The sequence below is a fragment of the Corythoichthys intestinalis genome, chromosome 7 (assembly GCF_030265065.1).
Source record: "Corythoichthys intestinalis isolate RoL2023-P3 chromosome 7, ASM3026506v1, whole genome shotgun sequence".
Classification (NCBI taxonomy): domain Eukaryota; kingdom Metazoa; phylum Chordata; class Actinopteri; order Syngnathiformes; family Syngnathidae; genus Corythoichthys; species Corythoichthys intestinalis.
The window spans coordinates 47,724,776-47,740,485 of NC_080401.1; the positions used below are offsets into that span (position 1 = coordinate 47,724,776).

Sequence of the window (15,710 nt, forward strand, 5' to 3'; positions counted from 1 at the left end):
GTAGAAATAACTGGAAACTCAAGAGAGCCATGACATTATGTTCTTCACAAGTGTATATAAACTTTTGACCACAACTGTATTTGCCCCACTGTATATTTGAAAAGGATCGCATGTTGAATGTCTAAAAAAGATTGACACCAAAAGTCTGCTTTGGCTAGTGTGAGTGCAGCAGAGAGTCAGATTAACCTTACAAAATTCAGCTGCTCTACTCTGTTTGATAAAAGCAGGTACTGCCAGGTACGAGTTTATGATTTAAGGGATTGACAAAGGCTGCCCTCTTGGAAAGAGATGAAGCAGATTTTGGCAGACAGTGAGCAATAAGTTTGAACTTTTACCATTGCTTTTTCCAGCTCCTTTGTACATTCCTTTTTCTCTCACTAAAACACACGTGTTCAACCACCCAGAGATGGCAGCCTTGCAACCTTCCAAGAAAGTGCATGTGCTGAAGAAATAAAATACGATTACAACTGTATTGTTGCTGTCTTTAATCGTTTTAGCACCCAGACTCTATTCTTAGGCAAACATTGCATCCGAACCACAGCTAAAAACAGACTTCTGAACAAGAGGGTCAGCCGGCGGCAGAAAGAGTGTTGAACGTGTGTGTTTGCGCCTTTTCATCACGTGGCTACTCGCACATCTGTGTGTGCTTGTATGTGTGCCAGTGCATGCATCCCACAAGGACTTGAAGGGCAGACTTGGGCAGCCATACTCAGGGTTTTGCGGTCCCTCCGTCAGCACATCGTAGCATTGTAGCCTTTAAACGGGCCACAAATCTTCAGAGGGACCACACTGATGCTGAGGAATGCCATTGATACAGATAATGGCTTTTGTGTGAAAACCCAAGTTATTTGTGAACTGTCAGTTAAATACAGACAAACTGTTCAATTTTTTTAGGATGGTTATCACCAAGTCAACACATTCATTCATTCACACTTAAAACAACCTAGGTAACGATTTTAGCAAAGCAGGCGGACAAAAATTGGAAGTGTTTTGTCTAAAGGAAGACTGCGTTTCCCATGAGGACCAGCGCACAGTGTCGTAAAATCATGATCTCCCGGTCGCCTGCAGATGGATTGAACGACATTTCTGTTTCTAGCAGCTTTGTGAAGGATAACTAGTAACGAGGTAATGAATCCAGTTGCGGCTAAACAATAGCATATGATAATGTTGAAAAGAAGACGATTTTACATTTTGTATCATATTCCGCCCCCCTTCCCCACCTGAACTCGTCAGCGCGGTTCACGCCAGCGATTGATAGCCGGGCCAATGTTTATTCTTGAGTGTCCTTTTAGGGGCTCGAAACCCGAGTCCCTCCCGGATGACCGAGCTTCTAACCCTATTTGTAAGGGAGAGCCCAGCCACCCTGCGGAGGAAACTCAGTTCGGCCGCTTGTATCCGGGATCTTATACTTTCGGTCACAACCCACAGCTCGAGTGGTAAACTGAGAGCTTCGCCTCTCGGTTCAGTTCCTTCTTCACCTCTACGGACCAGTGCAGCGTCTGCAGTATGCACCAATCCGTCTGTCGATCTCCTGCTCCCTCCCTCCTCACTCCTGAACAAGACCCAAAGATACTTGAAATTCCTCCACTTGGGGCAGGATCTCATTCCCGACCCGCAGAAGGAACACAATCATTTTCCGACTGATGACCACGGTCTTAGATTTGGAGGTGATCTCTATCCCAACTGCTTCACACTTGGCTGCCAACCGCTCCGGTGAGAATTGGAGGTCACGGCTTGTTAAGCCAACAGCACCACATCATCTGCAAAAAGCAGAGATGCTATGCTAAGGCCACCAAACGGGACCCCCTGGGGTGGCGTGGCTCAGTGAGAGAGTAGTTGTCCCCCAACACAGAGGTTGTAGGTTCAATTCTCCGCCCTGATGAACTCGCCTAAGTGTCCTTGAGCAAGATACTGAACCCCACGTTGGTCCTGGTGCTGTGTCACCAGTAGGTGGATGGCGAGATAGTGTAAAGCGCTTTGAGCGCCTTGAAAGGTGGAAAAGCGCTATATAAGTATAACACCATTTTACCATTACCCTCTACTCTTCAACTGCGCCTAGAAATTCTGTCAATAAAAGTTATGAAGAGAATCTGTAATAAAGGGCAGCCTTGGTGGAGTCCAACCACCACTGGGAACGAATTCAACTTACCGCCGGCAAAACGGACCAAAATTCTCATAATTCGTACAGGGAACGAACAGCCCATACCAAGGGGCTTAGTACCCCGTACTCCCGGAGCACCCCCACAGAACTCCCCGAGGCACATGGTCAAACACCTTCTCCAAATCCGCAAAACATATGTAGACTGGTTGAGCGAACTCCCATGCCGAGGGTATAGAGAGGGTACACTGTTCCACGGCAGGGACGAAAACCAAACTGCTCCTCCATAATTCGAGATTTGACTTCCCGACGGACCCTCCTCTCCAGCATCCTTGAATAGACTTTACCGGTGAGGCGTAGGAGTGTCATCCCTCTATAATTAGAACACACCCTCTTGTCCCCCTTCTTAAAAAAGGGGACCCCCACCCTGGTTTGCCAATCCAGAGGCACTGTCCCCGATGTCAGGGGCGGACTGGTATTCTGTGGCTTCTGGAGGATCACAAAACGGCCGGTGCCCTGGACGGCCGGCGGCTGCCATTCATTATACGTCATTGTTTTTATCCCCACTATCCTCTGATTATCTACAGTTCGCATCCAATCCGACAGGTGGCAGCAATGCGCCTGGCTGTTCACCACCAATCTGATAGAAGAACGAAGAACGCACAGAGTAGCCTTCATTGGTTCCTTGTGGAAGCAAAATAGCGACGAGCGTTAATGCACAATACGGATGGTGGTGGCAAAAAAAGAAAAGAGAAGGGTGGCGCGGAGAAGGTTAGGGAGAAAAAATTAAAGAAACTGGAGAGCGAAGCATTAAAATTTCATAAGTTGACAAATATTTTCGCAAGCAGCAGTCTGGCTGCAACGGGAGCGTCGGGTAACAACTGCCCAGCCCCCGGCAGTGGTGAGAGTGGGAGTGGTAGCCGCTCTGACGTGCAGCCGGTGCAGGGAGAGAGAAAAGAAGAGGGAGGTGGTCATGATAAGCTGGTGGAAGTTCCCCAGACAAGCACAGAGCAAGTAAGAAGGGATGAAAAGGTTTACTTGCTCGGTATACTGGCAATTGTTATCCACCAGGTAGCTACATTTTAAATGAAATAAATGACAATTAAAGGGTTAGTGCCAGTTAGTCCATGTACCTGTTTGAAATTGTGTCAAGTTACAGTCTGCTAGTCCTACAGAAAAAATATTTTAGCTGTAAAACAACGTACACACACGCAGCAGCAATATTTATTCAGAAGAAATATAAAACATTAAAGAAATGAATGGTTTTACTTTAAAGTTTAGGTAGCTAAATTGATATGATATATATTTTTAATCATTTATATATCGTTTTGTTTTCTGGTTAATACTTTCCAATGAAGGTTATGTATAAAGGATTTGTCTTGAAATGTTTATTGTATTTTCATTGAAATTTATTATTTGTGTGGTAAGATTAATCATGGCATAAACAATGAAGTCATTTTATAGACACGGAGGATAGGTGCTATTATAATCAATTGGATACATAAAACTGCTTTAAAAAAATCTTTAATTTGTTTATTCAGGTTGATCATAGAGCTAGGGCAGAAGATGAATCCAATTCCAGTTCAGCCTTGCAGTACTTTGAGCGCCCCAAGTCAGACAGTCACAGTCTAGGCACATTTTTTACTTACCACCCTCAGAAGACAAAACACCTGACTGTACAAAGAGTATTCATACGCAAAGATGGCACAGATAGAAAATGGCTAACATACTGCCAAGAAAATCATAAACTCTATTGTATATGTATAATAATGCAATGTGTAGTTCTTCATAGCCGCTTCATTTTTCTCTCAAAGTGCATGAAATTGATGCATTTTACAATAAAATGTGGGGGGGGGGGATCTCCCAGGGGGAATGCCCCCATACCCCCCTAGAGGGTCTGTGTTTCCCTTTGTACAGCGATTCTTGTGGGCTAGGCTGAGTCAAAGTCCAGGGCTGCTTTTTGGTCCCAGTCCGCCCCTGCCCGATGTCCACGCGATGTTGTACAGGCGTGTCAGCCACGACAGCCCTACAACATCCAGAGCCTTTAGGAACTCCGGGCGATCTCATCAACCCCCGCGGCCTTGCCACCGAGGACCTTGTGAAATGTTATGTATAGCCATTTAATTTTCCATACTCTCCATTTTCATGAACAGATAAAATATGCATTTGCATTTTTTTATGGGCTTGTAATGTCCTCGTGCAGAAGTGGAGAAGTCTCCCACTTTATCGCGTGATTACGCCTGAATTTGTGCGTTCTCGTGAGAGCCTTCGTGATTTCCTCTGTCTGATTGCCGCAGACATTCGTAGCACAAACTCAACTGGTAGAAATTGACCTAAGAGGTTTTCGTAGTTGTTAAGCATCCCTGTTGCAACTGCAGGTGGTGTGAATTCGGAGTGAATGATTGTTATAAACAATCAATATACCAATCCTGATCAATGTACTGTTACACCCCTAAAATATGCCTATTTTTCATTAGTAAGTTTATTTTAAACTTGTGGTCCATAGATGTTAGTAAAGAAAATAAAACAGAAGTTTACAGTGCAAAATGCAACCGCAAGAACAAACAATTTAGAACAACGCACTATACATGTAACCAAAACCATGTAAAATATCAATTCTCAGAGGATTCTAAGCAGATTAAAAATGCATAAATGCCTCCATGTAATATTTCACCATTAGATTGTGTCGTGAAATACTAACATTAAAGTTCGGACGTTTACTCAATTGTTGCGCACAACTCTCATGTATCTTTAAAAAAAGACAAAAAACAGAAGACCCAAAAGATATGAAATGGTGAAACCACATGAATAAAGAACTCATTTTTGATTTATATTTTTTGCGCATTGATGGACATACAAAAAAATCTTTTCTATTTCATCATCATTTCATGAAGTGGACATTGCTTATTTTCTTTGCCACATCTAGCGCTCACTTAACATCTCAACACCACATAGCCAATTATCATTGATGATGCAATTGGAACGGATCTCGAGTTTAGCACTAGCATCTGTAGTGGGAGAATTTCCATGGGAGTCGCCCCAATGAGAATGGAATGTCAATCACGCGCACACTCACACTATAACATCGCCGAAGGTTGCTGTAAACTGTCAAAGTCAACTGAGCAGAAATGGAGCCACATCAAGCGCAACAGTGGGAGTGTTGATGTGCTCTCCGAAGGGCTATGGGTGATCGGCCGTGGTTTCACAGACCGTGCATGTACAGTATGTGCACATACTGACAGATGTCTTTGCACACTTGGGGATTATTGCAAAAGATTTTAAAGGGGATGACTGCTGCGACTCTGACTCATATATTCTGCCACGACGCCCAGATTACAAAGAAAATAACGCAGAAGGAAACAAATGCTGGACCAACCTTGAATATGTTTCACTATGCGACTTTAAGAAAGGCAAGTACAAGTCCGACAAGAATGTTTACACTACTAAAACAAAACATTCCCTTGATTTCTATTGTTTCTCCTAAATATATCTTTACTTTCAACCCCACTTTTCCCCCCACATGGTTTCAACAAAGTGGCCATGGCAACCCTCCAAAACGGTGGATGAGTCAACAATGAGCTCCTTGCTTCCCATCCTCCATGTCAGGGTGGAGTGAGAGTGACTGGACAAACAGCTACTAAATACTCTTAAGTCAACATTCAACACCCCCAGTCCCTCTTAGAAATCTTAAGAAGGTAATATACCTTGTTAGTGAGACTTTATTCTTGGTTAGGAATACAAGAATACAGTAGTATACTGTAAATACATTGCACTACTGGAGTTTTAACTCATGTGGACATTCTTGAGGCTAGCCATGTTTACTTGTTTTAGGAAGTCTTGCCAGGCCAATTTTTAAGATTATTTTTTGTGAGCGTGTGGACAGGGGTAGCTAACCGTGCCAGTGGAGCTCAAGGAGAATCACTGCTCTCGTCCACAATTGCCACACTATAATCCTAGTAACACTAGGATTATAAGTAGGGCTGTCAAACGATTAAAATTTTTAATCTAACTGTAATCTAAGTTAATTACAGTTTTAAAATTAATTAATCGTAATTAATCGCAATTCAAACCATCTATAAAATATGCCATATTTTTCTGTAAATTATTGTTGGAATGAAAAGATAAGATACAAGACGGATATATACATTCAGCATACGGTACATAAGTACTGTATTTGTTTATTATAACAATAAATCAACAAGATGGCATTAACATTATTGTGTGTATATATATATATTCTCTTAAAGCGATCCATGGATAGAAAAACTTGTAGCTCTTAAAAGATAAATGTTAGTACAAGTTATAGAAATTTTATATTAAAACCTCTCTTAATGTTTTCGTTTTATTAAAATTTGTAAAATTTTCAATCAAAAAATAAACTAGTAGCTCGCCATTGTTGATGTCATTGCACCATGCTCACTCCCCAAACCCATAAAATCATTTGGACCCAAGCGCCAGCAGAGGGCGACAAAACTCCCAAAAAACACAAGTAACAAGTGGACATTGCACTGTGCTGTCATTTTAAACTGTGTGAGCGGGGCATGTGCATTAATTGCGTCAAATATTTTAACGTGATTAATTTTTAAAATTTAATTACCGCCCATTAACACGATAATTTTGACAGCCCTAATTATAAGTCTAGTTTGCTCGCTAATTGATTGATATAGATGTTGGCAAATGTGTCTTGTAATTAAAATATCTGATCATGCATAACAGTGTGGTAGTGTCTCCAGTGGTTTTTTTGTTTTGTTTTATTTATATACTGTTGACCTTTGTTTTGCTTTAATTTTGGCGCAGGAAGTGTAGAGCATGTAGTGCTTCCGCACACAAGTACACAAAGAACATATTTGCGCACACAAAGAAGAGCGCACGCACACACATTAGTTGCTTGTGAAGCATCCACAGAGGCAACACCTGTATATAACACCTTTTGTACTGTTTATTGTGCGTTTTCAATTATGCTCAAATACCTGGAGGTGATTTGATGTGATTGTTTTTGATGGTGTGCGGGCACTAACTTATAGCCTACATGCTAATCGTTTGTGTGGATTCTAAGCCTGTCGCAATATGCAATAATTCCATTTATCGCACGATAAATAAAAATGAAGGCGGTAATTTTTCGTGCGAGCGCGCGTGCAGCAGACGTGCTGTTAAAAGTTCGGATTCCTTGTTACCAACTGCGCAAAATGCATCTTCGTTCCAAGTCCGGCAAAAACTAGCGCCGGAGCCAGTCGTTCCCCTTATATCCTATTGTTCAACCTATACCGGCCGTGTCAGTGCTCCGGAGTGACTGCGGACCATCTCCGGGGCGCCGGTGTTGTTGACGTGTGGGGGCTCCAGTCAGGAGTGACATTTCACGCGGGGCGGCTATTTTTCGGCACAATGGCGGATATTTACAACAAAGTCTGCCAAAACATTGTTACCGACTTGGCTGCTACGAACAACCTCGCTTTGACAACGAACAGCTGAATGAACAGTAAGTGGCAAATTAAGAGCACTGTGCTTCAAACTCGTCCTGTTTATGAAAGTCGATTGTTATATGCTGGTGTTGTGTAGTAATGAGCAGATGTGACTTCAGCTGCCTTTGCTTTTTTAATGTGCGCACACACTAGATATCATGAAATGGCAAACTAGAAGTGCTACGTCCCATGCCATTGGTTACGTGAGCCCAGATGGATTATGGGACACGTAGTCCATATCAGTGTTGTCACAGATTACTTAAAAAAGTAATTTAATTACTGAATACTGATTACACCTCAAAAAAGTAATCTAGTTACTTTACTGATTACTTTATTATCAAAGTAACTAAGTTACTTTAAAAGTAACTTATCAGTTACTTTTTACCAATTTTTCTCCTTTTGCTGCCTCAACATAAAAATAGCAGAAAAATTTCATCACGTGTAATTGAGTTTTTCATATAAGGCTTAATCTTTGAGTTAGCGGGGGTTTAATTAGTCGATGGAGTTGATTTCAACCACCATTGACTCGCCCTAGCTTAGCCATCCCGGAGCCTTAAAACTAACAAATGACTGACAAACTGCACGAAATTTGTTTAAATAAAGTCCGACTAATTAAATCCCCGTTAACTCCAAAATTCTGAACTTCCCCTTTGAAATAAAGGCCTAGCCATTAAAATGTTGTCTATAAAAGTTGTAAAGCAATAAAACAACAAAAAATTATGAAATTAACAAAAATCCTACAACGTACAGTTTTCATAATGGGTCAAAATCACTTTTCGAACAGATCATGTGACTAGCACCTTGAGACTATCCTTTGCTTTGCTTAGCCAAAACTACACCAGAGGAGGCAAGATGGATATTTAGAATTTCTATAAACCAAAGCTTTCAAACACTACCAACAACAACTTCAACAGCTGATTGAACTTGAACAGTATCAAGATGTGTGTGTGTGTGTGTGTGTGTGTATATTTATATACTGTACAGTATATATATTTATATATATATTTATATATATATATATATATATATACACTGTACAGTATTAGCCAAAAGTTTGGAGACACCTCAAAGGTGGATACTTTGAAGAACGTACAATACAAAACCTGTTTTCAGTTATTTCACTTTTTTTGCCATTCCACATTTTCGTTATTTACAATAGCAGTGAAAATATATAAAACGCAAAAATTATGAAGTGTGTCCAAACTTTTGATTTTCGTTTCAGTCTTCAACATGCTTCTCCCCCCAGACCCACAAATGTAAAACTCCGCCTACGATTACAAACTCTAACTATAAAATGTACATAATCACACATATTATAAAGGCTAGTTGCTGGCTGTCTCGTTACCTGTCGTCTTGTTTTGAGTCTTTTTTCGCGACGCGTTGTGCTGTAATTCCAAGTGCTTCCTTGTTGTATTGGATGTCGAGTATATAGCGGTCGACAGTCCATCTGAGCCAGCGCAGAGTTTGCAACGCGCGGAGATATTTTTGTCATCTTTACTGGACAGATATGTGAAGTAATGGCTGTATCTCCAGTGAGCAAATGCAGCCGTTTGTTGTATCTCTCCGGCTCCTTTACTGTTAGCATCCTGATAGGTAGCCAGGCTATGTGGCAGACGGCGCACATACAGCATGGTACTGCACGTGACCCGTTTTTTTCCGATGAGAAAACGTGAGATGTGATGTCACTCCCAAACTCAAATGCGGTATTTTCTATTCAAATGCTCTTCGGGCATGACTACAGTATTCTTCATTCTACATAGAGTATGAGGCTAAAACAAAATAGTAACGCACAGTTACTGAGGAAACTAGCTTTAATCAGATTACTGGCTTGGAAAAACTAACGCGTTAGATTGCTTGTTACTGAAAGAAAGTAATCAGATTACAGTAACGCGACGCGTTACTGACAACACTGGTCCATATACTACATCGATGAATTCTAAACTGTCATGACTGAATGGAAGTTAAGAAGGCCAAATCAATCCATACCAGTGACTTGCCAAAAAGCTCAATCTTGGTCTCACACAAAAATACACACGGTCCCAGGCTTCAACTGGGACCGTGTGCTTTGGTCAGATGAAACCAAGATTGAGCTTTTTGGAACCAAACACTCTAAGTGGGTCTGGCGTGCCACGAAAGATGCGCATGCTGAAAAGCACCTCATACCCACTGTGAAGTATGGGTCAGTGATGCTGTGGGGCTGTTTCGCTTCCAAAGGCCCTGGGAACCTTGTTAGGGTGCATGGCATCATGAATGCTTTGAAATACCAGGACGTTTTAAATCAAAATCTGTTGCCCGAAAGCTGAAGATGGGTCTTTCAGCAAGACAATGACCCTAAACATATGGCCAAATCTACACAGAAATGGTTCACCAGACACAAAATCAAGCTCCTCCCATGGCCATCTCAGTCCCCAGACCTTGTTTTGTTGGCATAACGGGGTTGTACAAAGTATTAACACCAGGGGGTGCTAATAATTGTGACAAACATTATTTGATGTCAAATAATTATTTCTTTGTGGGATTTTTTTCCCCACTGAATAAATGCACTCGTATTGAAGGTTGGATTTTTCTCTTTTTTCCATTAAGGTCACATATTATTTGAATTTAAAAAATTATCAGAAGCTAAAAAACGCATCTTTTTCAGGGGTGCCAATAATTATGGAGGGCACTGTATTGGGGGAACTCTGTATGGTTTTCTTTTTACTGTGGAAAAATGCCATCGGAATCATGACAGGTCACATAGCTTCCGTGTACTGGAACACAGGTGACACTATCTGCTGCCGTGTTAATCTTGTGATGGTTTGTATCACCAAACACTCACGGTTCTAGATTTACCATTTCGCTGTTGGCAAAACAGCCAACAAGCTGTCAGCGTGTATCATCACATGCGTGTCAGTTGCAGCTGATAGACACACATAAATTGTTATCGTCATCCTCTCAGCAGCTGCGTGTTCGCTTACATCCTGCTTGACCCCCTCGCTTTGCCTTTATCTGCTCACCCTTCAGCCTTCCTTTGACTTATGTCCATTTTAACTTAGGTCCATTTTATTTCTCTTCCTGTCCTCTTTTGTTCCTGACTTTCACTCGACTACCCCTCATCTGTTTCTCATCAAAGCAGAGAGTGCTGGTTGTGGCCATGAGGGAGCTGGATGAGATAGAGAAGTGAGCCACTTATCCTTTTCTATCATATTCAGACTACATGAACAACCATGCGACTGTTATTTTTTTTAATGTGTGGAGACATTCCTACATGCATGCACGTGGAAAACCGGCAAACAAACCCCAAAAAGGAAAAGTGAGTTAATGAGCTCCTCCAGGGATGTTTGCCTTTTTCATAACCAACGCAAACAGATATTTGGCCCGTTGGCGCGACCCTTAAAGACGCACATAAGCGCCTCTCAGTGCGACGAGCTGTCAGACCCTGTTAGGCTTGGCGTTCCTGTTCCTGCGGTTTGGATCTCCTTTCAGAGGAGAACCTTTCCCCTGCATCAGGAACTTCCAGGGAGTGGCGGGAGCCAACACGCGGAGGAAAGAGGACAGACAGGAAGGGAGCGCCGAGGATCTCTCGTTATTGTAGTCATTTGCTGCAATAACTCGCATGATTTGTTACTCACGTTTAGAATTTAGAGCCACATGGAATAACCGCGTCTCTATCGGAGCCGCTCAATCGCCCTCGGGTGTATCGTTGTTGCAGAGAGCCCATTTGCGTTTGAATAATATTAGGATACCTTCAGTCTCAATTACATTCCTTCCAGATGAGCCCCTGAAGAGCTCATGGTTGATTAAAACGAATTTATTTGTGTTTCTCCATGAAGGGAAAAAGTGGAATTGATTTGCTTTTTAAGGACAAGAGCCACATTGGCGTCTCGTCGTCCTGGGTGGGCAGAGAGGCCGCAGTGGAGCCGAACCAGAACAGACATCCGTCATAGTGATTTCATCCGCAGTCATTGATGCGTTTGCTATAGCCAAGGACCCTTCCAGATCGGCGTCACTTTTTAGCTTATTTTTCCTGCCGCTAAGAAAACGTTGGTTTTCTACCGTGGAAATGACCTTTTTAAAACAAACTCAATATTTATTTAAAAATCTCATTCCAGTTGTTGAACATGGATGGAATTCCTTTATCATAATGCTGCCAACATATTTATAGAAGCCTCAACCCATGGATCAAGCCAGCTGAATACCTCGCAGGATAGCTTGCTAGCAAGATAGATAGCTACTGTAGATTCGGGTGACCAAACATCCTCTTTTACCCGGACATGTCCACTTGTCACATCCTGTCCATGGCGTCCAGCCGGTTTTATAAATTCATGGAAATGTCTGGTTTTCATTATTTTTCATGGGACCAATTACCGTGTGTTGAAACGGCGTTACCAGACGCAACACGTCACTTTTGCTCATTAATATTAATGACGTTAGCAACTGTTGCTAGGCGGGTCAAGCTCGCGTTTTTCCCCTAATGCTAAATGCATGTAAATGGTGTACGAACGAGATGATTACTGTGTTAAACCTACCAATTCTGTCCGAAAATGATGTCCCTGGTGCCAAATTCACTGGTAAAGATGTGGCAGAACATACAAATGTTCAGTTAAAAAGATGGCTTGAGTGTCGAGAACTGACGGGAAAAAGAGCCGACCTGATCCAGAGGTAGCTTTTTTATGGACACCTTTCTCTAAGCAATGAATTGCTTTTTCAAGGTCGTGGCGACTAAGAAAAGGCTTCACTTTGGCCAAGAGATGGAGCTGGAAAAAACTTGCTCCTACAACAGAACTAATCTGTTTTTTATTATTAAAAACATTATTATGTTTTTTTTATAATTGATCCTAAAGGTAGGCGATAAAATGCAAAGAGAACAGGCCCTAAAATAGAGCCTTGTGGCACCCCGCAAGACAGAGGAAGAATTTTTAGGAAGAATAAAGCCTGTTGAGTAGCCTCTGAGAATTTGAAATTGTGTTTGGTCATACACTACATGGCTAATTTTGTTTGTAAAACTGAGTTTTTCTATTCAGACGGAAGAGGCACACTTTAAACATACAGTATCAAAATGGTATACGCACCTTTGAGTGAACTTTTGAGTAAAATTCAAGTATCTCGCATAGGCGGAGTTTGACTTTTGGGGCAACATGTTGATGACCCCGAAATGCAGTGTCAGCAATAAAATTAACTTACAAGAATATTTATAATAATATGGTGACAATGAGCGATTTTTGTTTCCCATCTCGAGGGGAATTCTAAATCAAGCTTCTTACGCAATACTTTTCAACAAGATTGTCATCCATAGAATATCGTACGCCCGCCGGTGTCGTGCCAATGTAGTTACCCCAGCCAAAAAAAAAAAGAATGTCGCTTCAATTAAAAAAAAAAAAGTTTCAAAAATAAATTTGAAACTCAATGTATTTGAATGCAAAAATAAATTTGAAACTCAAAAATGCATGTGAAAGTTTTTTTTTTTTTTTTTTTTTTTGATTGAAGCAACTTTTTTGATTGAAGTAATGTTGAATTGTTTTTGGGCCACATTTTGGCTAGGACATTTGTGTCTATAATATTCCATGAAAAAATAAGTTGCTTCAAAAAAATATAGTTTATAGAAAAGAAAATCACTGCAATGAAAAAATAAAAAAAATCCAATCATAGAAAAAGTTTTTGAATGCGAAAAAATATTTGAGATTGAAAATTTTGCATTTGAACAACTAATTTTTCATTGAAAAAGTTTTCTTTGATTGAAGTAATCCTTTTTGTGTTTGGGCCATATTATGATTAGGACATTTGTGTCTATATCATTCAATCCCCCCAAAAAGTTGCTTCAATCAAAAAAAAAAATATTTTCGGTCAAAGAAAAACAAATCATTTTTTCCCAATTTTTTTTTTTTTTTTTTTTTTTTTTTTTTTTAATTATAAGCAAAGCAAATGACTGTCTAAGGTGCTCGAAAAATAATTTTGACCCATTATAAAAATGTTTTTGTTCATTTCGTTCATTTTGCAGTTTTATTGCTTTTCAACTTTCATATATATATATATATATATATATATATATATATATATATATATATAGGAAAGTCAGTTACATGCAATGGCGCTTTTCGGATACCAGTGGGGGGGCTGCCCCCCCCCCTAAAATCCGCTTATGGTATCTCGAGGCCGAGTGTCCTTTTTTTTGGGGGGGGGGAAATCAAAATATGATCACCCTGCTGTAGATTGTTTTAAGAAATCTCCCTCAATTGGGGCATTAATTTTCTGCACAAAATCTTACTAATTTGAGAACATGACAGCTTATCACCATCAGACTAGAGGTGTTGGTCTCCATAATGTCTTAATTCCTTCCGCTGTTCAAATCGGCCTCCCACTACAATCAGTCTGATGTCACTGAAGTCATAAACGGCTAAGCTAATTTTTTCTCTTTCTCTCTTTTTTCACAAGCCAATGTGACATTTTCTTCCATCGGTCTCTCTCATTCTTTCCTCGCTTAATCTTTATTTTTTTTTCTCTCGTCTCAGTTTCCAGGGGCGACGCTTAGCATTTGTTTGGGTCACGCCAGGTCACACAGCAGCCAGTTTGAGGGTAAGATTATTTTTGTTCTCAAGCATTATGTCTACCTTCACACCACAAGTGTTTTTTTTTTTTTTTTTTATTCAAGGAAAATACTCACAAATCTTTAGATATTTTGATCCAGAAGTGAAAAAATATGTGAGAGAACTTGCTGCCTTGGCAATAGAGCACAAATATAATCAGTAAAGTGCATCGTGGGTGTCGGAATACTCCCAAATTCTCGCGCCCACAAACACAGCATGCTGCTAAATCTATTATTAGCCTGTGTACAGTCGTTGGTGTAGAGCCGGCGTCATTTACAGTTGCCCGTAATTTGCCAAGTGTGAGGACACGGCTTGAAAAATGGAAGCCATGTGCTCTATCAATCGCCAGATGTAGAAGATGTAGGAAAATGGAAATCATCTCACTGTTGGGACTATCAAACCTTTAAAGCATCAGTCCAACACTAGCAATAACAAACCAAGAGTGCAAATGTGTCAGATTTTTGTCATTGATCTGATGTTTAACTTAAAACTTTGGTTGGATTTCATTCCTCTACAGTCAATAAATTTACATTTGTATGTGTTGAGAGAGCAATGAAGGCAATTACCGCTTTGATTTCCACATAAGTGAGTCGTCCTATGTGTCAACTTTGTGGGTGGAAGAAGGCACTGAGAAAAATGGACTCGGAGTCAAAGAAAATGTTGTGTTTAAGGCCTGCCGCCATGGGGCTGGTTGTGCGTTCGTTTTACGCGGAAAAATCATTAGTCAAGCCACACTCCTTTGGATTAAGGAACAATGGTGACCCCCTAAAGTTTGCCATAATTGCCAAAATTAATACCGGTGTTCTGCCAAAATGTGCTACATTGGCGAAACGTCCTACACGATGCGAATTTGACACCCAAAGTACTACAGTGCGCTTTCAACTTGTTTTGTTTGGATGCATACAGGAAGAATGTACTAAAAATGCCTTTTAAAAAATTACTTAAATGTGGTTATATCAAATAATGACGGTTTAAATACGCTACGAGACTAATGTGGTCCGTAGATCAACACTGCTTACAAGAAAACACAATGGTTACAAGTATGAAAATACATGCAAAAATTATTAAGAGGCAATGAAAAGGTAGTTAAAAAAAGAATAGAAACAAAAATAGTGAGGACTCGCTGCTTTTAACCGATGTGCGCGCAGACGCACTGAGCATTGTGTAGACGTCTCACCACGTAAGAAGGAATTGCAGAACACCGGTAACATTCACAATTTTCTGACTTGTGATTCACAAGTTGGAACCTCAGCTTATCAGTGGCTACAAGATGATAATATTTTCAGAATATGTTGGTATATTTACTAATACATGGTTGTGCGGGTCATTAAAAAGCAATAAAAGTAATTAAAGCAACACTAGGTAACTTTTCAGTTTTGGTCAATTTTAGCGACGCCGGTGGACTAAAGCGGTAGTGTTTTGCAGATTGATTAAATGACATTTCTGTTTCCAGCAACTATGTGAAAGATGAAACGTAATAAGGTAATGAATCCAGTTGTGGCTAAACAACAGCATACTGTATGATGATTAGCAACCATGTGGCTTAGTATGGCTAAACCCCTGCCCCACCCACTGACGAGTTCGGTTGAA

General features: G+C 40.7%; 2 protein-coding genes across 4 annotated transcripts in view; one reads left to right on the top strand and one right to left on the bottom strand.

The window, feature by feature from the left end:
* trabd2b (TraB domain containing 2B) overlaps positions 1-15,710 on the bottom strand; it is a 202,296-nt gene that overhangs the window by 116,572 nt on the left and 70,014 nt on the right. The window lies entirely within an intron of this gene.
* Positions 1-15,710, top strand: part of scyl3 (SCY1-like, kinase-like 3) — a 324,580-nt gene that overhangs the window by 113,883 nt on the left and 194,987 nt on the right. Inside the window, exon 3 of one of the 3 annotated variants that reach the window (XM_057841174.1) lies at positions 14,046-14,109. The exons of the other annotated variants lie outside the window; for them this stretch is intronic. The gene's annotated coding sequence lies outside the window, so the exon portion shown is untranslated. The remainder of the gene's footprint in view (positions 1-14,045; positions 14,110-15,710) is intronic. 3 annotated transcript variants of the gene reach the window in all.